Source organism: Adiantum capillus-veneris, chromosome 15 (assembly GCF_014529385.1).
Source record: "Adiantum capillus-veneris isolate H3 chromosome 15, ASM1452938v2, whole genome shotgun sequence".
NCBI classification, from domain to species: domain Eukaryota; kingdom Viridiplantae; phylum Streptophyta; class Polypodiopsida; order Polypodiales; family Pteridaceae; genus Adiantum; species Adiantum capillus-veneris.
In genome coordinates this window covers 1480773-1504118 of record NC_140945.1, presented here as the reverse complement: position 1 = coordinate 1504118, position 23346 = coordinate 1480773, and positions in this window count along the sequence as shown.

Genomic DNA, 23346 nt, shown 5'->3' with positions numbered 1-23346 from the left:
AACAAAGTGTGAAGGTGTCCAAAAATGACCATCAACATGTATTGTGTGATTTAGTAATCACATATGTGGTCATACCACAAAACTGTGCTCCTATATGCACGCCTAGTGCTATAGAGAAAACGGGAGATCCACACAGGGCGGAACCCCCAGCTCTTATGGACAGCCATGCTGTTGGAAATGCTTGTTGCATCTATACTCCGTGTTATAGATCAACCTATGCGAGTGTAAGTTCATCAAAAACTCAACTCAATCGTCGCACCAAAAACATGTAGTGCTTACAAAATACCCATATGTAATGACAAGACTCTTGCTTGGCATTTAACATTGATGTGGAGTCCACGGGGTAGATCTATTCAAGCTAGAGAACAATCACCCAAGGAATGCCAACAGTTGGGTCTTACCCAAGATCTGACAATGACTCTTAGACAGCGTGTGTGACTCCTAGCCCTTTGGCAACTAGTGTTCAATAGGCGAACCGATGAAGACTAATTTGAATGGCGTCTTGGCCAAGTTCTAGCTGAGAGTGAGAGCACCTTGGCTCAGGCTGACTCACAAGCAAAACGTATTTCATAAGCTTATTCAGAAGGTTTTCATTATTCCCTTTAAAAATATTTAGGAAAGATAGAGAGAGAGAGAGAGAGAGACAGCATGCTAAGGTGAGGAACATTCTGTAAGTTACTACCTTGCATATGATGTGTCCATGCTCATGTGCATCTTATGCCTAGCGTGCAGCTTATCCTATAAGCATACAACAATCTATCGTGATGACGCTCTCATCGACAAAAGTAACCAAAATCATATCGAGACCGTCCTACTGGATCCATATGGATACCATATTGAGAGATAACGTGACCTAAATATTGAACCTCTTGTAGGAAAAATTCACTTTTCTTTTGATTAATGAAAAGCTTATTCTCTCTCACAACTTGCAAGATTACCTGGAGGTGTCGCTTGTACTCCTCAAGAGAATTTGAGTGGCCTGAAGATTTTTGTCCATCGTGAGTTTGAATGCGGCTGGAGCATTTGTCATGCCAAAACTTGTAACTTATCAAATAGATCTTCTACCTGTGGCACGGAAAATATTTTTTTTTTAATAGAGCAATCCTATTTAGTGCTCTATAGTTGACACACATGTGATATGTGCCATCTTTCTTTTGCACTAAAAGTATTGGTGAATAGAATGGAGAGGAGCTAGGCCGCACCATCCCTTTTTCGAACAATTCATGCACTTGCCTCCTGATCTCCTCTTACTAAGCTCGTGAAATTCAATAAGGAGGTTTATTAGGCGGTGAGATTCCTAGTAGAAGCTCTATTGCATGGTCATCACTCCCTCATTTTGGAGGTGGCTCACTAGGGATGTCATCAATGAAAACATCTTGGAATCCATTTAGAAAATTAGACAACTCTAATTCCTCTTGATTCCCTTAATTGCTACTTGTGAAAACATTAGAATCATTTACAGATTCTCTAACAAAAATCCTATACGCAAAAATAGAGCTTTTCATTGACTTATCAAATGCAAGCATATTTAACAGGGATATGGTGTTCCCCGACTCGTTAGCATCTATGTACATGCTCTTTTCCCTATAGGTGACGTAGATTCGCCTTTCAGGGAATTTCATATTGGGAGCCATGCGGTTGAACCATGGTGCCCCTAGGATCTCCTCGTGTTGGAGAGGAGAGATAAAAAAGTCTTCTTTGTCGACGTAGCTTTGGACATGAAGCCTCAACTTCCCAATCAAGGGAGTAACAGAGGCTTCTTGTCCCTTGAAAGCTGTGTTAGTAGTTACAATATCTTCCATCTCAAAAGCTTAACATAGAAAAATTTCCAAGGGATAGCTCCTTTTGGACTTCTTATGGCTCAATAATGGTAAAGCCATAGGCAAGTTTAAAAGACCCCATTATTAAGACCAAAGCTCCCGACGTGTGCACCATATCCCACATAGTGGGCTCAACAAAAAGGATAATAGATCCCAATCCCACTTACCCTAATATTATTAATAAAATCCACCATTAATAGGCTACTTAAGGACCTCTCTTCTTAAGAAAGAAAACGGAAACCAAATGCTCTGATACCAATGTAATGGAAATGGCCTATGAACTTTGAGCACAACGGAATTAAGAGAATTATAGTGAGCATTTTTGTGAGATTGCTTTGAGAACATAGAGGGTGAACTTAATTGATGGTAACAACATAAACATAGTACTAAATTAACTTGGCATGAACAATACTTTTGCAAGACAGAGAGAGTATTAGAGAACATGACAATAGTTGAGGACCGGATTTACTTGGAGCCGGTCCCCCCTCCAAAAGACGTTTGTATTATAGATTCTACCATCAAGAGAGACTTGGTACAATACAATATTTGTGTTCCTTGTGACCTTGGTGATGCTATGAAGATGGAAAGCTTCATGCATCACAAGCATAACATAAACTTTGCAAAAAGCATTAACTATCCCAAGCCTCTGTCCCAAGGCCTCAAACACCTTCGAAGGTGGAGAGAGCTAGCGGGGAATGAGGGTAGGGAAGAGGAAGAAGAATCATCCATAGGAGAAAGAAATAGTTTCTCACTTATCATCACTCTTATTGCTTAGCATAGCATGATAGCATAGTAATGAAGACAAAGAAGATGACAAGCTTAAGCATTGAAGCATGGCTCTTGGTTGGATTTGCATTCCATAGCCACGAGTGTTGGTGTAGGCTCTCAACTTCTCAACAAGCTTGGAGAAGGAGATGGAGCTCTTGCACTTTTCACTTTCCACAATGAGAGTGTGTGTATGTGTGTGTGTGTGTGTGTGTGTGTGTGTGTGTGTGTGTGTGTGTGTGTGTGTGTGTTTGTGTTTGTGTGGGAGAGTATAGCCTCCCCTCTCATGCTTGGTCTCTCTCTCTCTCTCTCTCTCTCTCTCTCTCTCTCTCTCTCTCTCTCTCTCTCTCTCTCTCTCTCTCTCTCTCTCTCGTATTATGTAATTACTATATCATTTGGACATGTGTCCTCTTTTTCCTCTTTGAGAGAAAGAACTTAATTATTTATTTTTATGCATCTAAATTCTCATTGGACCCCTTTAAAGCCTATCCAATAGGATTCAAGCACATCATGAGGGCCACATGTAGAGGATTTTGACATGTGTCTTTTATGCTTCTTAAGTCATTTGGTTTGAATTGAACACTTCAAGCACTTAATCAGTTAAGCATGGAAACCACTTATGCCTCTTGAGAGTTTATCTTTGAATTGAACACTTCAAGAACCTTAGTCATTTAAGCAGAATCACCTCAAGCTTGAGCAAGGTTCCCACAAACACTTTAAGCACTTTTAGGAATCCAACAAGCAACTCATGCTTGGGCAAGATTCCCACCCCAAGGTCAACTCTAGCTTGCCTAAGGTCAAAGGACTTTTTAACGATAACTTTTAGAGGTCTTTAATGAAGCTAACCCTAAGGTCTTCTAAACTCCATTAGATGACGTTTCTCTTTGATAGAATATCTCCTTTTGGACCCCATATTGAGATGTAATCATCTCTCCTCTTGGTCCCTTGCTGAGGTAAATCTAGAAGCACTTATTGCACATTGCTCTTTGGTAGACCATTTCCTTTTGGACCCCTATTGAAATGCAACCATTTCTCCATTGGTCCCCTATTGAGATAGGTCTAGAAGCACATATCTATATCCTAACAATTGTTCCCCTTTTATCTTCCCATATTAAATAATTAGTTTAATATGAGAAAATAATTTGGTAAAGTTAGATATTATATTATATGACATGCATTGTTAGTGTAGGTTCGTAGCACCGTGGATAAGTGTGCCAATTTGAAGGAGAAATTGTTTCTAAAAGTGTATATTTTTTTAATGCAAAGATCGAGGTATCCTTGATGGGGATTTCTTGAAATAAATCACCGGACAAAATGACATCTAATCCACCAAATGGTTTATGATGGACTTGTTTGATTGTATGCAAACGCAAGTTGGCCGGGAGTTGGCCATGGAAAACACGTTTGAACCAATCAAAGAACCTCATCAAAAGCTATAATTTTGAAATCTTTCCATAGAAGGGAAAGTGCATCCAACTTTTCAGCACTCAGACTTGTTTGTGAAGAAGTAACTAGAGGAAGTGAAGTGCAGAGTGGATTGTGGTGCCACCAATACTGAAAGCTGCCTTCCCTGTATATACCATTAGTAATGTTGTTGGATATTTTGGATTGGGTGGACTTTTATGACTGTAGAATCCTTGCAATGCTTCTACTAACAATAGCAACGTCAATGTTTTTCCTATTCTTGCTCCTCCTATAAGGAAGAGATGTATTGCTTTGTTGGGTTGAATTTGCTTTTTTACCATTTTGTCATCAAATATGTGTCATTGTTGGTGGTTTAATTTTTCAATGCCTGCATAGTAGTCATCATTTTCCATAGCAAGGTACTTAAAATGTAGTAATTGCAAAGGGTTTTTGGAGTGCAGATTGATGTTTAAGTCATTAAGAATATCTGCTTGAGGTGAGTGGTATGAGTCATTGTCTGTTGTGCTTGGGGAGAGAGTGCAATGCTTTGCGAGTTTTTCTATTGGGCTTGTGTCTTTATTGAACTTGATTTTATGACTTGCAAATGTTGATCATATATGCCCCTCCATGTAGAGGATCTTTCAAATGCTGGTTCTCATTGTTGATCCAAGGGAGCTATAACAAGCATTATCCTTTGTAATGGTCTTTTGGACTTTTAAGAATATTATATTTTGTAAATCGTATGATCTTAGCTTTACATAATGTTTTCCATGATTTTCCCTCTTGGTTTATTGTTGATGCATATTCAGCTAAGTGTTGAGATGCCAAGCTCAACATGTATGACTCCTAGATGACTAACATTGATAGGCATCAACATTGGCACGCCTTGGTGTATACGCATATCTTCGCCAATGATACTACAGTTGGACTACACCACTACAATTGAACTACACCAAGCTATTCTACCTATTAGAGTGATGGCGTACTCATCTACTCACCTCATTCACTAGCGGTTCATACTAGACCGTTGTATTGGTTCCCCTTTTATGTTGTATTTTCCCTTATGTCTTATAGACCTCTCATCTTGAGTTTGTGAAGAAGAAGAAGTACAGGCTTTTGCCTCCACCTTTGTGTGTGTGCGCACTTGCAAGAGCTCAAGCTCTCTCTTTCTCTATCTCTTGACATGGTATCAGAGCCTCGTTGTGTTTGAGGAGCTTGGAGCAACAAGCAAGAGCACTCTAGGAAACGGCTTTGGCTTTGGGATTCTATAGATCTACATATAGGTAGTGCAAAAATCTTTGGTTTGGCTGCAGTGGGCACATATACTATTTAGTACAGTGAAACATGTATATGTACGTAGATTGTGGTTATAGGTGGCAACCGTCTATTTTTAGTAGGTTGATCGAAGATTGTGTAAAGGGTTGGAAACATGTTGACCAACAATGATGGGCTTAACCAGGTTGTTAGTGAGAAGCTGTACAAGAACAACTTCCATGCTTGGAAGTTCAAAATGACCAATTTCCTTATGGGCAAAGGTTATTAGGACTATATTGATGGAGAGCATGAGATAGCACCACCACTGCTAGAGGAAGGTACGAGTGTTGTGCAAATTAAGACATCTAAATATTGGAACTAGGGAGCTCGAATGGTTATGCACTGGCTTTTTGTCAGTGTACAAGACACTATGATTGGGCATATACAGGATGCTCAATCTCCTAAGGAGGCTTGGGACACTTTGCTGTCATTGGGTGGATGTGACCAAGACAAAGGCAAGGAAGATGTAGCTGAAGACTGAGGTGAATATTGTGCAAAAGATGTCCATCAATGACTATTCACTGAAGATAAAGAACATATGTAAGTCACTTGCATCGATTGGTGTTACAATCGATGATGATGATAAAGTAGAGTTCTGTCTGTGCAAGGTTTGGGTCCTGGGTACAAACAGTTTAAAATGGACATCCACCTTTGAGAGAATATTCCCTCATTTACAAATTTAGTGTCCTTATTGATTGTGGAAGAGAAGGAACTTGAGGAAGACTCCTCTACGCAGGGTGTAAACAATTTTGAACGGGTCCTTTTCACCAATAGAGAAAGAGAAAGAGGACGTGGTACATGTCTTGGGGACAAGGCGAGGAAGAGGCAACCACCAAGCACAACAACAGAACAACAATCAAGGTCATAACACAAGTGGTGGTTGAGAAATTTTTTGAGGCAGGGAGAGTCTAAGCGGTCATGGAAATGTGCAATGCAATAATGCAGGTCAACACAAAAATGTAGCATGTTGAGGTTGTGGAAGTGAAACGTGACGGTCGAGACAGGAGGCAACAAAAAAATTATGCAACCATTAGCAAGAATGAAGATGAGCCCAAGAGGCTATTTGTGGTGCATCACATGTTGAATACTATGTCTGCAAATGTGGAAAAATATAATGATATGTCTGGTATGTGGATTTTGGTGCATCAAATCACATGACCAGCCATGGTGAATGGTTTAAGGAAATGTGGACTTTACAATGTCCTGGTTATGTAGAAACTGGGGATGATACTACATATCCTACTATGCATACAAAGATATGTGCCATTTTCTATGTACCTGGCTGATGTACTATGTTTACCCAACCTTACAAAGAACCTGTTTTCTGTTGGGCAAATGGTTGAGCAGGGCTTACAGGTCAGGTTATAAACTCTGATGGCTCTTTGTTGAAGAGCATAAGAAGGATGGAAGGCTAGTCCAAGGAAAGAAAGTGGACAGAATGTTTACTTTGGATGTAAATGTGCCCGAAGTGAATGCTACCATGTTTGCACGAAGTGTAGGTGTTGTTCCAGATATAGAGATTTGAGCAAACATATTGGTCATGTAAATTTGCAGAGGCTGAAAATGATGCAGACTAAAGAAATGGTTATAGGTTTATCAGAGCATTTGGTTTCTCTTTTCTTGCTTAAGAAGGGAGGTCCTTAAGTAGCCTATTAATGGTTGATTTTGTAAATTATATTAGGGTAAGTGGGATTGGGATCTATTATTGGTTTTGTTGAGCCCACTATGTGGGATATGGTGCAGACCTCAGGAGCTTGTGAGTGCACGAATGTGGTGCGTATGCGGGGGGGGGGGAGAGAGAGAGAGAGAGAGAGAGAGAGAGAGAGAGAGAACACATGATGTGGATGGAGCATCCTCAAGAAGTAACTCAGTGTATGAGTGAGGTGCTCCTTATTCTTATGTATAGAAAGAATAAGAAAGTGTGTATGCAAAGTCTCAAGTACTTCATGACGCAAACCAAGCTTTTCAACAAACAAATGAGGTGGGGAAATTTTCTTTCGCAATCTTATTTTCATATTTCTCACAATCCTAGTAAGCACAATCAATTGGGTGATGCACTTTCACGACAACCAAAAGTTAATGCGATGTCTATAGCAACTCACAATGGTCTATCTTGTATGATAGATGAGTATGCTACTGGCCCTGACTTTAAAGACATAATGTCAGCCCTTGCTTTGGGGAAGAAAGAGGAACCATTCACCTTGCAGGATGTTTATCATCTCCACGACAATCGGCTATGTGTTACCCACTCCATTCGTAAGAAAGTTATGTATGAATCCCATGCTCCTCCCTATGTGGGGCATAGAGGCATTCAACCTACTCTTCGAGGAGTAGAGATGTATTTCTATTGGCCTATCATGAAAGTGGACATACAAGAGTATGTTTCAAAATGTGTGTTATGCCAAAAGAAGCAACCTGGATTACTCTAACCATTGCCTATCCCAAATTCACCATGGGAGAGCATATCCATGGATTTCATCTTTGGATTACCCAAGTCTATTCATGGGAATATGGGAATATGGACAATAGTCGACAGGTTTAGCAAGTAAGCACACTTTATTCCTGTCAAAAAGACTATTAAGACACACCAAATGGCAACTCTCTTCATATCTGAGATTTTCAAACACCATGGATTGCCAACATCCATCGTGTCAGATAGAGATCCTAGAATGACCAGTAATTTTTGGAAAGGTCTCTTTGAAAATCTAGGTACAAGATTGAATTTCTCTTAGGCCTATCACCCACAAACGGATGGCCAAAGTGAGATAGCCAACCTTACGATTCTTGATCTACTAAAGACTTATGTTACATAAGTAGATCAACACTCACAATGGGAAAAGTACCTACCTCTTGTAGAGTATGCGTACAATAATATTGTCTCTACTTTTATCGGAAAAGCACCTATCAAAATCATTGAGGGAAGACCTAAAAGTCCCTTGCTACTTAAGGTACTTGGGAAGATCTTCACTACCGATGAGTATAGCCGTGACCTACAAGAATCTTTTCAAAAGATTAATGAGGGTATATCCATCTCTCAACAAAGGAAAAAAGCTGATGCTGACAAGCACAAAAGGGCCTTAACGTTCAAAGAAAACGATTTGGTCTTACTTAAGTTTCCCAAGGCTCGATTAAGGCAAATGACGGGCAAAAGTCCTACGGGCCATCAAAAGTATTATGCTAGACTAACAAAAAGATATTATGGTCCTTTTCAAATGTTCATGCCAAACAATGAGATGGCTTATCAACTCAAGTTTCCTAGCCATTGGCTCATACACAATGCTTTTCATGTGAGCCTACTTAAGCCCTACAAAGGAGAGAGACCAAGTGAACCAATCGTTGAAGACCCTCCCGAAATCGAAGACCAAGAAGAAGAGCTACAACCCGAAGGTATCCTTCGGCATGAAGACAAGGTACTACGATATGGTAAAATTATCCAACGGTATCTTATTAAATTCAAAAATTATTCTTTTGAAGATGCTAGATGGATGCAAGGAATACAGCTTAAGGATAGTATGAACCTTGTCAAGCTTACAATGCTACATTAGAGTAAGAAAATGTACAAATTTCTTTTAAGTGAACAATGTTTTTGTCTTATAAGACTAATTCTCTTTTTATTGTGCTAATTAACCTTTGGAGGTCTTTAATGAAGCTTACCCTAAGGTCAAGCACAGCCATGCTTCAATGCTTAAGCTTGCCATCTTCTCCATCTTCATTACTATGCTATTATGTATGCTAGCAAGAAGAGTGATGCTAAGTGAGGAACTACTTCTTCCTCCTATTGAATGTTTCTTCTTCCTCTTCCCTACCCTCATTCCTCGCTAGCTCTCTCCACCTTCGAAGGTATTTGGGGCCTTGGGACTGAGGCTTGGGATAGTTAATGCTTTTTGCTGCAAAATTTATGTTATGCTTGTGGTGCATGAATTTTTCCATCTTCATTGCATCACCTAGGTCACAAGGAACACAAAGATTGTATTGTACCAAGTCTCTCTTGATGGGAGAATCTATAATACAAATGCCTATTGGAGTGGGGACCGACTCCACATAAATCCGGTCCTCAACTATTGTCACGTTCTCTAAACTCTCTCTCTTGCAAAAGTATTGTTCATGCCAAGTTAGCTAGGTACTATGATTATGTTGCTACCGTCAATTAAGTTCACCCTCTAGGCTCTCAAAGTAGTCTCACAAAAATGTTCTCTGTAATTCTCTTAATTTCGTTATCCTTAAAGTTCATAGGCCATTTCCATTACAATACACATTCAATATCTTGCCCTCAATACAAAAGCACGGACTTGGTAAGAGATGTTAGCAATTAAGAATCATGGGAGAAGACTTTGACCAAATGGAACAATGCTAAGATTGATACCCTTTGCATCCACATGAGATGATTGATCCACTTCATATAAGCTACAAAGTTGAACACAAGGCTTGATCTCAATGAGACTTGGATCATTAGCAACATTAAGAGTTATATTGTTGATAGGATTTGGAATGATTGTTGCTTGTAGTGGGAGGGGAGCCTCAATGGAAAAAGGCGCAATACAAATAGATCTTGTCTCATTTGTCACATGGACTAGAATAGGTGCATCAAAATATGCTGCCTTTTCCACATCAATGGGATCCTCCATGACTTCATTCGCTACATAATTCAAAAGGTAGCAGTATAAGCACACATCTCTACAAGTTCATGACATGAATCTCATACAACAATTCTTTTGCAATAGCAAAAGCTCACGTGCAAAGTTCACTGATTTGTTCAAATGAAACAGTGTGCATGCAACACCCTTGTGAGGCCTATGAAGTTCTTGCTTTGATCTTTTCTGAGGTGGCGATGATGCGAATGCAATTGGAGAGCCGCCAATACATTTACCGCTCGACTTAGGAGAACCTTCTGTGATCCTTCGAAGCTCTATAGAACACTAATTGTGAGAAGCTAATGTGTTTGACATGCAATGGAAAATTCTACAAAGACTACTGGAAAATTCAACACCACAACTTTTTTGCATGATGACTACTTGCATATTAAAAGGCCTAGAAGTTGGATATGCTCCTGTGGTTGTAGAAAGATCAATAATCATATGAGAATCGCCATATTATAGTGCCCTTGTGGTAGGGGACTCTGTGTGTGTGTGTGTGTGTGTGTGTGTGTGTGTGTGTGTGTGTGTGTGTGTGTGTGTGTGTGTGTGTGTGTGTGTGTGTGTGTGTGTGTGTGTGTGTGTGTGTGTGTGTGTGTGTGTGTGTGTGTGTGTGTGTGTGTGTGTGTGTGTGTGTGTGTGTGTGTGTGTGTGTGTGTGTGTGTGTGTGAGAGAGAGAGAGAGGCGGGCAATCAAACTTTGAATCGAAGAAAGATTAGAACTCACTATGGTCTACAATAAAGAGAGAAGGAAAGAGAAGAGATGAAGGGGACAAAATGGCCAAAAGACTGCTAGAAACAACAAAAATATGTTGCTTCACCAAAACATGCAAGCTCTCAATGCTTCACACCAGCCTCGTGACATAGCCACAACTTGTATTATAGGAGAAGAGAGACTGCTCATATTCATTATCTATGTCTTTACACAAAGGGTACTTTCCCATCCCGACGAGGAGAACTTAAATATGGCACTTTGCCTATGAAGTAAGGCCTAAATTTAGGTTCCTTTTAGTGTTGGTATGCAATGACAGCAACCAAAAATAAAATTATGGGAAACAATTCATAACTAATATTGTCCTTGACAGAGTGACTGTGTGAGAATGGAACCGTACTTTATACGACCTGGGTAGCATGCCTTGCATACAAAAGTGGAAGCTCGTGGCTACCGTGACAATCATAAACGTAAAAGTTAACACCATAAGTGCCTTGCACCAGCTGGACTGGTAGGGATTCGGTGAGATAATATCCTAATTAATGTAGGTGCCTCAAAATTGGTTGCCACTTCTCTTGACACCAAGTCAATCGTAGCACGAATTAGAAGCCGTGCTTCACGTGAAATTGGCCAAGCATTTGGTTGTGCACAACAGACAATATTGTCCAAAGGAAATGCGAAACGTAAAATTGTGGGACACGTGTATCATATACACCCTAATGCAGTGATTTTGTATGCATCTCATAATGTTGTCGGTTGATCGTATAAGCCGAGATTATGTAACGTCTTACCAAAAATTACTGTACCAAAAAAGAAATTGGGGCATAACACTACCCAATTCAAAAAATGTACAATACTCTAAAAATCTACATGATGAGAAAAAGTATGAGCATAACATGTTCAAAAGACATATAACTACTGTGCCCTACACCAAAACTGGAGTTTATGTTGAATCACAAACTCATGCATCATGCTTACGTTGTCGTAGATGTGGACACTACTTTTTTTTATGCGTTCGTAAGCAATAAAAGCATAATTTTTGACTTTTTGCCCGTTGAAAGTCAGATTGTGATAGTTGCTTCCTGACCACGTTGGTCACGACTAGAGTTGTATCTACAATCAACTTCTCTTGTGCCTGTTGGACGTCTTTGGTCATAAGTGGTGGGCAGACAGCCTCTTGGGTTGCCAACAAGTGAGAAGCTGATTCTAGTAGCATATTGTAAATTAATCGTGTGAGATTTTCCACTTGTGTAGCCAATATTTGGACCCGTACAATTGGGCATCAAAAGTTTGCAAGTCCTGCCGAGTGACAACTCCGTGGCATACGGCAAGTTACTATCATCCTCTAGAATATCAAACACGCTCTGAGGAGGAGGTGTAGATACTCGCGGAGAGAAAGATAGACTGCCTAGGTATGCATCATCCGTCCATGTTGCCACGTGGGTACCCTTCGTGAGAGTATCCGGCCACGCGGCATCCACAGTTGAAGAAGACTCCAGGTATTCAAAGTCAAACATGTGTTGATCATCAATTTCTGCACTCATGGCAAAAACATGGTCTGCAAACAAAAGAGAAAACAATACCTTGGAGTACAAAAAGGCTTGTAGCCATATCGAACGCAGAAAATCGTAGCAAAGGCCGGTGATTAGCCGTGCTAATTCCGCTTGCAGTCGTAAAGAAGGTGAATTCCAAGCCGCGATAGAATTTGTGAAGAGTTGAAATCACCGAGAAACTTCAAATCCCCAATGGAATGAAAGCACCAATTAATTCGACTCCACCGGAGAACGTGGCTGCATCGTATGCAATCCTTGAAGGTGCTAGTCGCTGATTATAGACTTTGATGAACCGGCGGTCGTTCAAAACGTAGCTGCCAAACTATAAGCCTGCGCGTCTTTGCCCGTTGGAGTGAGGATACGAGCAGAATTGCAGTATGAAGCCCTAGCTTTTCAGTACTGCGGGACCAACACCCTATGTGGTCCAAAGGGGTTGGCCTAGTGTGTATGGCCAACCTCTTAGGGTAATTGTAAAAATAAAAAAGAAAAAATATAAAAAAATCCTCTGTTGAAGACTTCGATTGCCTGCATGAGCAAGGAAGAGGGGCTAGTGCACGATGAGGTCCACCTTCAGGGGTGCTGCGAAGACGTAAAATGCCTGGCTTGCTGGCGCACTCCCTTCAAGCTCTACCTTGCATGGTTTGGCCGTCGTCGAAAACCTACCCCTTCCCGACTTAGGGTTGATACCCACGGTTCTGAGAGCTTCAACTCTTCCTCCCAGGCTTAGAGCGGTAGCACACGAGCTAGTAGACTTCAGCTTCTCCTTCCTCCCCGGCTTGGGACAGCAGCCCACGACCCAAGAGCGGCATGCAAAATCACCCTGCTTCTTGCATGCAACATGCAAACGACCAAAGCAAGTCCTACTTTCCCTTTTCTCGCACCAAGCTCTGATACCAATGTAAGAACTAGGGAACTAGACCTTGAGATCCTCCTCCCAACCTCCCATTATATAGGCGGGCTCCTAGCCTCTTGCCCTAGATGGATCCCCTGTCCACACTGTCTAGCCCGGCTGCCTGGCCGTAGTCCATGACCGCCCTAGTCCTCAGGTTTGAGCCATGCCCGTTAGGTCCGTGACCCCTTGTCCTTGCCCCTACGGGACCCTTGTCCTGAGAGCAACGATAATGAGGGTCCCTCTCACTCGCGTTGCGGAGTGTTCATAGTTACCTCCACACACAAGTACAATTTGTGCTTGATGGATGTCGCTTTCTCTGCCATCCTTACTTGAGACATATTCCACATGTGGCGAATATGAGTTGAGTCTCTGGGACTGACACTCGCGTTTAATTCCTAATGGTGTGTCGCGACGAAGTCCCTACGTGCTGGTCGCATCCGTTTATTATACCATTTGAAGCACACAGTATCAAGAACAATTTCAGTGGCCAAAAATTGTCGAGTACTAAGTACAGACTTGTTATGCTTACAATTGATGTGAAACCACCTTACCGAAGGGTCGTTTCTACATATAGCCAAGTATGCTACATTTTCATGAGAATGTCTCATGGTTGGTACCTAGGTGTGACTGAGCTTTCACATTCTGTTATGGTCCAACTTTCGTTGCAAGGCTTTCACATACGTACAGTCAAAAATCTCGTCATGAAATTGCGGTTCAGATTTGTTTGTGTTAAATGCATGCACACATACTAGGTGTTATGGGCCCTAGTGTTTAACACAGATTTGTTTGAAGCGGCATGCAAATTCATGGACTTTCTTGTTTCTGCAATGTGCACTTCAAGTGTAACTTTTCTCGCAGATTTATTATGAGTTTACACCCTCTCATATAGGTAATGGCTTAGTATGGATGTCTGTGGTTGGTTGGTCTAAACTCTATGAGCTTACTCCACTCCAACCCGCTTTCAACCTAGCTGGTTGTCTTCCTTCCATATCGAGTATATGGTTGAATACTCAATGGTTGAGTCATATTTTATCGTCAATCATGGAAGACTGTCTGTAAGTGGTTGGGGGAAAGTACCTCACTCTTACTGCTGATGTTCATTCCGCATTGAATGGGCAGCTCATACGTATTCTTTGCTAAAGGATCTACTAAGCGCATACGTTAGCAAAAAGCTTTCTGAATGGGCAATTCTCTCCCTATTCTAGAATTTTCTTAAGTTAGATTTTCAACTTTGAACACCTGTTGAGGTGGGGTTGGATACCATTTCAATAGTTTCATAAGTCAAGGACTTAATAGGTGTGCTGACAAAGTCTGTTGGCGTGTAACCTTCATTAGGGGTGAACATGTAGTTCTGTGTGTTCCAAAATTTTCATAAGTCTGACATGGGGACACTCCCTATTCTATCCCTTAGTAACTATGAGCTTTTCAAGATACTCACGTGAGTTAGGAATTTGGCTCACAATTTCATGAATTCTGCGCACTCTTGTATTAATCGAATATTTCATGTAATCCATTTGTGTAAACGCTTACATGGGGACAAGAATGTCATTGACCACCAGATTTTGGTTGATTTCATTGAACCTCCTATCCAACCGCATAAACATGTGTGCATTTTAGACTATCATGGTTTACGTATGCGTTGTCAGGTAGGTCAACAAGTCCTTGTACAGAGGAATGATTGACCTGACCTGAAGAAGGTGCCACTTGAGAAAACATTAGTGTTCTTAAAAAGAAGTATCCCACTTTTGTTTTCGAGGACGAAAACACTTCTCCAAGGGGGGAGTAATCTCAGGCCAAGGGCCACCCTGGAGGTCAAGGACCTGGCCAAGGACTTGCTGCCCAGTGGAGAAGGGATCCTGCAAGCCAAGGGGCTATAAAAGGGTGGTTGGACGGAGGATCGTTCATGGCAGTTCACAGGGTTCTACACGAAGGCACCAAATTTAGATGATCGTCAAAATCCTCAAGCCGACTGTAAAGACTTGGAAGAATTTTACATGATAAATGTTTTTGCAATCTCATAAAATACTGAGATTTTGGTTGCGGAAGGTATCTCCATCTTCCCCGTAGTCGTCACAACCCCTCCGTGAGTTTGTAGCAAAGGTGTGTGGGGGGGAGGGAACTGTGGGTAGCCTCCCTTATGCAATTAAAAGAACCTAAGGGCCTTGGCCTTGTGAAAGCAAGGCGGGCTGGGCGATGGCGACGAACAACGTGTCGCAAAAGAGAGGAGAGAGAGATGTCGCAGGGCTTGCACCCGTTGGGGATGGTGATGCAACGAGAGTTGCTCCCCAAATTTTCCATCTTCATTACATCACCTAGGTCACAAGGAACACAAAGGTTGTATTAAATCAAGTCTCTATTGATGGGAGAATCTATTATACAAATGCCTATTGGAGGAGGGACCAACTCTACATAAATTTGGTCCTCAACTGTTGTCATATTCTCTAAACTATCTCTCTTGAAAAAGTATTGTTCATGCAAAAATAATTAAGTATGTTTATGTTGCTACCATCGATTCAGTTCACCCTCTATGCTCTCAAAGTAATCTCACAAAAATGCTCTCTTTAATTCTCCTAATTCCGCTATTCTCAAAGTTCATAGGCCATTTCCGTTACATATACACATTGCTTAAATCAGTAAATCTATGTGCATGTGACCAATGGACTAGACAAGGCATAAGATACAAAATATTTACTACTTGTTTGACACAAAATTGGAGTATGTTCAAGTACCAAAGTACTTACAAACTATTTAACACTATCCGAAAGCACCTTAGCACTTGTGAGTGGCTATATAGCTTAATGACAAATCTTCTCACTAGAAATTACATTTAGTGTAAACACAAGCCACAATATTAGGGATGTTTAAGTTCACATGTCATAAGAAAATGCAGATAAGCAAAAGATCTCTTTCCTTTCAAATTGACCAATGGTATTATCCTTGTTGCAAACTGCTTGACTTGGTCCCCTTAAATATATGTACCAAGAAAACAACTTACAAGGAAGTTGAGAAGCTAAGTATATTATTATAGTAGTATATTAAGTGAGTACATTACAATATAATTAGATAAGAGATGGTTCGTAATGATGATATCTTAAGGCAAATGATAACAATAGATATATTTAGGAGCTGACTCATTAAAGAAAACGAAAATGATTTAGAAAACATTGAGATTGTATACTTGAGGTGCTTCAAAGAAATGGCTAGTAGTCGAACTGTCCGTTGAATCTCTCCAGTTGTGTTGGTTCTTTACGGTATGTATACATTAATCTTAGAAAGATAGGTAGGCCACATTATGCCCTACATAGCGCTTTTGTGAATTGTCATATATTAACAAGTTCTTAAAACGAAGGTTAGCAACAAAATCGTTGTTTGCTTAATGTCATTCAACAAAGACAATTGGGTTATCTTGGAATTTTTGTAGACTAAACAAAAGTACAAATGTTAAACCACTTGTAATATAATCCACAACTAGAAAAATATAAAGATGAGTCATTTGAACAAAAAAATTAATCATGAAAATTTCCACAGATATGTAAGTGCTACAAGTTCTCATCCCTATAGATGTGTTTATAGCGTTTAATAGTCTTGCAAAAGCCATATCTTTATCAATCTGTCAACGGTTGAGTGTGAGTATTTGTGTATGAGAAAAAGAATAAAATCTAGCCAAAATTGCTATGGGGGTTGTTTGAGGTAGTGGGTAAATTATCTGGTTTTCTCGTTAGACATTGTTATTGTCTATTTTTGAAGCCTCACTCAAGTTAGACTACCTCAATTTAGAAAACTCTTTTCTAAAACTTTTTTAAAAACCCATTCTTCCTTCAATTGACTGACCAATTCCAAGTGACGTCCCTCCCCTTCTTCCATTTTTCAAAATGCTATTAGACAATCAAGGTAATCAAATGCAACAATTGACTCACCCCATACAAAAATATTTTGCTAATGTTCCATTCCAACCATCATGACTCATCTCTTTATGCACTCCTTAAATATAAAGAGCATTGCAAGCAATGTCACTTGCCTTCAAAATGCTCTCTGGTGCAAAACAAAAGATGTCAAAAGTCTTAAGGTAGTTTGGTCCGGAAAACTTCTATTTTATACATTTTCTTCATCATACAAAAGCAAGAGAGCTAAAATAGAGATCAAGCTAAGCACCACGGAGAGAGTAAAATTCATTGTCATCTAGGGGATCAGTCTAGTGAATATATCCTTCTTTAAATCAATGATTACATGAAACCAAGAGTAGTTAAAAGAAAAAACCTACTTGAATGGAGAGTTACTCGGAGGATGGGATAGTCCATCTAAGAGACTGGCATAATACACCTGAGACACTTGGAAGGATACATTACAAAGATCTGGTGCCTCCATAGCTAAATGCTAGGGAAGGCAAGTGGATCGAGGCTTACGACGATTGCATCAAAGATTTGGAGCTAGATCCTCAGCATGAAAAGAGCTCATTCCATCTTGGAAAAGCATTACACCACATGCAAGAGTACTTGTTAGCTTGCGATGTCTTGGAGAAAGCTGGATAATGTAACTGTCATGAAAAACAATGGTAGCATTGTAGCAAAGCAGCTAAAGAAGTCTCGAGCCTTTCTCGCTCAAATTACATTGAAAAATTATGGCGAGTTTCTGCAGAAATACTCGACGAGTGCTGACAAGGACTTGAAAGCCTCGCTCTGGTGAGCAATGCAATGGCCATGGCTTGGTGGAAAAACTTCCAAAGACACATTTCAATCTCGGCAAGGAGATGTGGTAACGAAGTTGGTGCAAAGATGCATGAGGCACACGGTGGATCTGGAATGAATAGACACATTGCCTCACTCGAATGGATGGTAGTAGCCCAACATCAGCAAATTGGATGGAAGGCCAAGGGGCAATGGAGGAGGATGTCAAAAGTGAGCCCAAACCAACCAGAGCAGAGCTAGGTGTGGGCAAAAAATGGTAAGAAGGTTGTTGGCAATGGTAAAAGAGAGAGGCAATTGGACTGTGGTCGGAGAGAGAGAGAGAGAGAGAGAGAGAGAGAGAGAGAGTAAGTTGGATGTCTAGCCGGTGTGTACGCCGCTCCTTGGATGAGGTAGAAAGAGAGAGAAGGATTCTGGGTGCCCAGGTGATTGAGGGTGTGGTGATTCAGAAGCACCACAAGGTAAACAGAGGTGGTGGTTGGAAGGGAGGGTTGATATGAGATAGAAAGGGAAGAAGCGTGGTAGTTTGTGGCTGCGACGTTGCATGGTGGTCGATACTGTGAGCTGGGATTGAGTTTGTGTGCGCCAAAATAAAATTGTGCATGCAGGTGGGTAGACAATCAGTGGGCTATATGCAGCTTGGGTAGACAATCAGTGGCCTTCCAGTAACAGCCCGAGCAACATCCAGGAGTATCGAGGTGCATCAGTGGTTCCCCCTTACTGCTGGTTTTTTTTTGGTGCATGGAAACTACACCGGTGATCGTGTTGCAGGTTGGTTGTTGTGTTAGTGGATGGCCGCCATCCTCTGGCCTTTTTGGCATGCGCTAAAGCAGAACCCATTTTTTTGTTAAAATTTTTTTTCTATGGGGTTCATTCCCACGCGGCACATTATATAAACTTTCAAAAAAATGATATTAAAAGATGAAATAATAGCTATGTGGATAAACAAGAAACTACTAAGAGTGTGGTCCATCCTAAAGTTATGCACGTGCATCCATGAAAAGTAAGCACTACCAGAGTTCAAAAGCTAAGCCAAACATGGACGACATCTTCTGACGAGGCATGGGATGATAAAGTGAAGTGTGCCCAGATTTTACCAGATGGTAGCACCTATGCTAGTTTCTTGAAGCACTATCTTGCAACAACGTCCTTGAAGCGAAACATGGACGACATCTTTTGTCGAGCCATGGGGATGATAGAGTGAAGTGTGCCCACATTTTACAAGATGGTAGCACTCATGATAGTTTCTTGAAGCTCTTCTTCATAGCACTCTCGCACTGCTCACAACACAAAACGCTAGCTCCACTTGCACCATAATGCTTAATTTCATAAATAATTGTCCCAAACAATTATAAATTTTGTGTTATTGATTAAATTAATCACTCCCAATTGATTAACTTAATCTAGCATTCTTCACAAAATTAGAGAGAGAAGAGTGATGAATGGATGACATAACAAACACTTTTTTTAACTTAAAGTATACAAAATGTTTATGAATCATCTTCCAAAAGATCTCTGCAAGAAGTGTCATTCAAATCTAAGCCCATGTCTCCTAAATCAATAAAGAGAGAAATAGAATTGTCGTTTGTGGATGTGTTGGCTTCATCATCTTTGAATTTGTCATCCTCTATATCATCATCATCATGGCAATCATCCTCGCTAAGACTTGTGACCGTGAGACTTGAATCATCGATCTCTCTCTCCTCTCTTTGCATTTACTCCGAAGTAGTAGGTGGAAGAGGGTCGAAAATGATCTCCACTTCATTAGTGGCAAAAATTATTCTCCCCCGAGGTGTTACGGGAACTACGAACCAAAACTTTGGTTGGTGGATTGCTGGGATATAGATGACCTATAGAAGAGAAGCTCAAAATGAGTAACATTAATTGGTATAATTAATGTTACATCCAAAAAAAGATATAAAGAAGGTAGTCACTCACCTGGTCACAATTGCGTGGCAAAACTAAATTGTCATACCCCCCTATGTGATGCACACTAGAGTCCACCATGTAGAGGCCATTCTCATGCCGTCTAGACACATTTGCAAACCACTTACACTCGAAGACGAAGGTATGAGAGGTTCTAAAATTAACCTTTGGTATCCTTTCAATAGTCCCACATTACCTGGCTTCATCACCATCCATGTCAAAGGTGCCCATGATGCCACAGTCCATGGTGGTCCGTTACTCGTCAATGTGGCGTGTACAAAAGTGTCGACCCTTTGACCACATAGAGTTAAAGGAAAGGCACTACAAAATAAGAAAATATATTTTATTAGTTACAAAGATAAAATCAAGAAAAAACTATACAATATGGTTTATATGAGTACTCTACCTTTGGTACGCAACCTTATGCATACTCCCAATCTTTGTCAGTGATGTCTTCTCCGCGTGTTTTTGCTTCGATCATTCTCTCATGAATCCACTCGGCACTAATGAAATCTAGGAAGCATGCAAGGTGTCTAGGCATTGGGGGTGGCCTCCTTCCTCTATGCGCTCGTTTCCATGCTTCCCTCTCCTGCAAATACCTTGCCTTTGCCACTGTCCACAAGTCCACCCACTTGGTCATAACCTTTGCATTGAGGATACAAAAGTTATTGACCACTCGGGATAGATTCATATCTATGCTAAGTAATTTTTCCTTTCCACGTAGCAAGTGTGAAGTCATCCTTGCATTCTCCTCATATGACCACATGCGAGACATTGAGGGATCAACTTGTGCCAAATACTCTGATATGTAAACAAATGCCTCTTGCACAATCCACCCTTCGACCATACATACCTCAGGTTGGAACTGTAGCTGCACAAAATCTTTGAGAGCTTTAAAAAACCTCTCTAAAAAGAACATCCATCATGCATGCACTATTCCACATATAGCGATCTCCTCAACCATGTGAACCAAGAGGTGGATTTGTCTAAGAACAACCGATCAAGCGAATGCATCCTCAATGGCATACACGGTTTCCACTACAAGTGTTTCAGGAGTAGGGAGAGCATCTGTTTCAATTTCCTTGGAGCTCACAAGAATACACTGTGCTAGTTGAGGTTATTGTGTACATAGAAAAGCCTAGTTGAGTGGAGTCTTGTGGTCTACCTTACTAACTCTCCAAGTTTGAAAATAGCTTCTGTAACATTTAATAGCCTAGTAACTTGTGTGTAGCGGAAAATAGCATGAACATAGTGAGCATTTCATTAGAATAGATTCCTAATGAGATTAACAAGAGTGCTTGGGTGGAGAGAGCAACAAAAAGCATAACACCTAGTTAGATAGCATGAACAATACTTCAAAAGAGAGAGAAATTAAGCAATTGACAACAGTTGAGGACCGGATTTGCATGGAGCTGGTCCCCTCTCCAAAAGGCTTTGTATTATGGTTTCTCCCAGCAAGAGAGACATTTTACAATACAATTTCTTGTGTTCCTTCATTACTAGCTAGTGCAATGAAGATGGAAACTTCATGCACTACGCAAAACACTTATCAAACACAACTTCAATTCCCTCACCGTCTCAGACCCAAGACCTCACACACCTTCGAAGATGGTGAGAGGTAGCGGGGTATGAGAGTAGATTGAGAGGAAGAAGGAGTATTCTTACGAGAAAGATGTACATCTCCTCACATAATCACTCATATTAGCATAGCTTATCTTAGTAATTAGCATGGTAGAGGATATGAGCATGCATTGAAGCTTGGCTCTTGGTTGGATTTGCATCACAAAGCCAAGAGTTGTTGGTGTAGTTCTCCCTTCTCACAAGCTTGGAGTAGGTGATAAGCTTTCCATTAAAGCTTGAGAAGGAGAGAGAGTCTTCTTTACTTCACACATGAGCTACTGTGAGTGTGTAGGTGATAATGCCTTTGAAAAATCAGTCCCCTCTCTCTTGGTCGACCCCTCTTGCTATTTGCTCTTGTTAGCATCCTATTGGACCTCCCAGGCTTAGCCAATGGTAATTAAGCAGCATAAGTGATAGCCTTCTAACATGTGTCCCCCTTTCCCCTTTTGTGAGAACTTTAGGTAATTATTTAATTCAACTAAACTCTCATTGGACCCCTTTGCCTCCTGGCCAATAGGAATCAGGCAAGCCATTGGGCTGCTGAATGCTCAATGGTCTCTTTGGGAGACTATCCAATAGTCTTCTAGAGAGATTAATTCTTATTGGTTCTTTTACTAAGCGTTTTTAAATTAATTAAACTAAATTTATTCTAGCCTAATTCTCATTGGTCCACCTCCAAGGCTATCCAATAGGAATTGGGTACACCTTGTGGGCATCTGGGCTAGGGAGTTGACATGTGTCCATCATTCCCTTTGTGTAAAGGGAGCTTGCATGTGTGTGTGTGTGAGTTTCTCTCTCATCCCCTACTTGCAAGGCTCGCCCCTTCCTATGTAGGGATTGCTAAAGACTTTTGGGACACACACAAAGCATCCAATTCCCCCAATGTTTGACCTTTGGACACAACCTTTGAATTTTGGAACCTTAGCATTTTGGAAGTCTTAATGGGCTGAACCTTAGGGTCTTTTAAGCCCAATGTTGCACATGGCTCTTTTGCAGATGGTCCCCCTCTTTGAAACTCTATTTTTCCTCCTTTGGATCCCTATTGTGGCCCAATCTGCTAGCTTAACCAATATTCTAGCTTTTTCTCCCATGGCACTTTCCCATATTAAATGATCAGTTTAACATGAGAATCATTTAGGAGAATTAGATATTGATTATTATGACATTACCTCTCTCTTGAAATCATAGTCATCCTCGACTATGGGGTAGAGACGATAAAGCATATTCATTAGTCCTTTTTCCTAGCAGGTAGAGGATCCCTATGTTACCCTACGACATCATTCCACAATGGATGACTAGTGCATTTGGCGCTTGAGAGCCTGCCGCAAGCATGTCTACACATCAGTCCTATCGTCTTCCATAGTAGAGTGACAAGCTCTACTTGGGTTTTGGGAGATGTCCTCTTCACAAACTTGATCTAAGCATGCACAGTACTTCATTTTTGTGCACAATAAAGAAAAAGAGAGTCTTATAAGACAAAAATTTTGTTCATTTTTAACATTTGTACATTTGCTTACTCTTGGGAAGCATTGTAAGAAGGTTTAGGTTATCCTTTAATTGTATGCCTTGCATCCATATAGCATCTTCAAAAGGATGATTTTTAAACTTGATAAGACATCGTCAAATAGTCTTACCGCCTCTTTGTACCTTGTCTTCATGTCAAAGAATGGACTCGGGCTGCAACACCTCTTCTTGGTCCTCGATCTCCGGTGGGTCTTCAATAGTTGGTTCTTGAGATGGCTCTCCTTTGTAAGGCTTTAGTAGGCTCACATGGAAAGCATTGTGTATGAGCCAATGGTTGGGCAACTTGAGTTGATAGGCCATCTCATTGATTGGCCTAAGAATCTGGAAGGGACCATAGTACCTTTTTGCTAACTTAGCATAATACTTTTGGTGTCCCGTAGGATTCTTGCCATCGTGTGCCTTAATCGAGCCTTGGGAAATTTGAGTAAGACCCAATGTGCGTGTATGTCGCACGTGTCAATGCAAGGAACTTGCCGATACACCGTGTGCCAGCCACAAATGGCT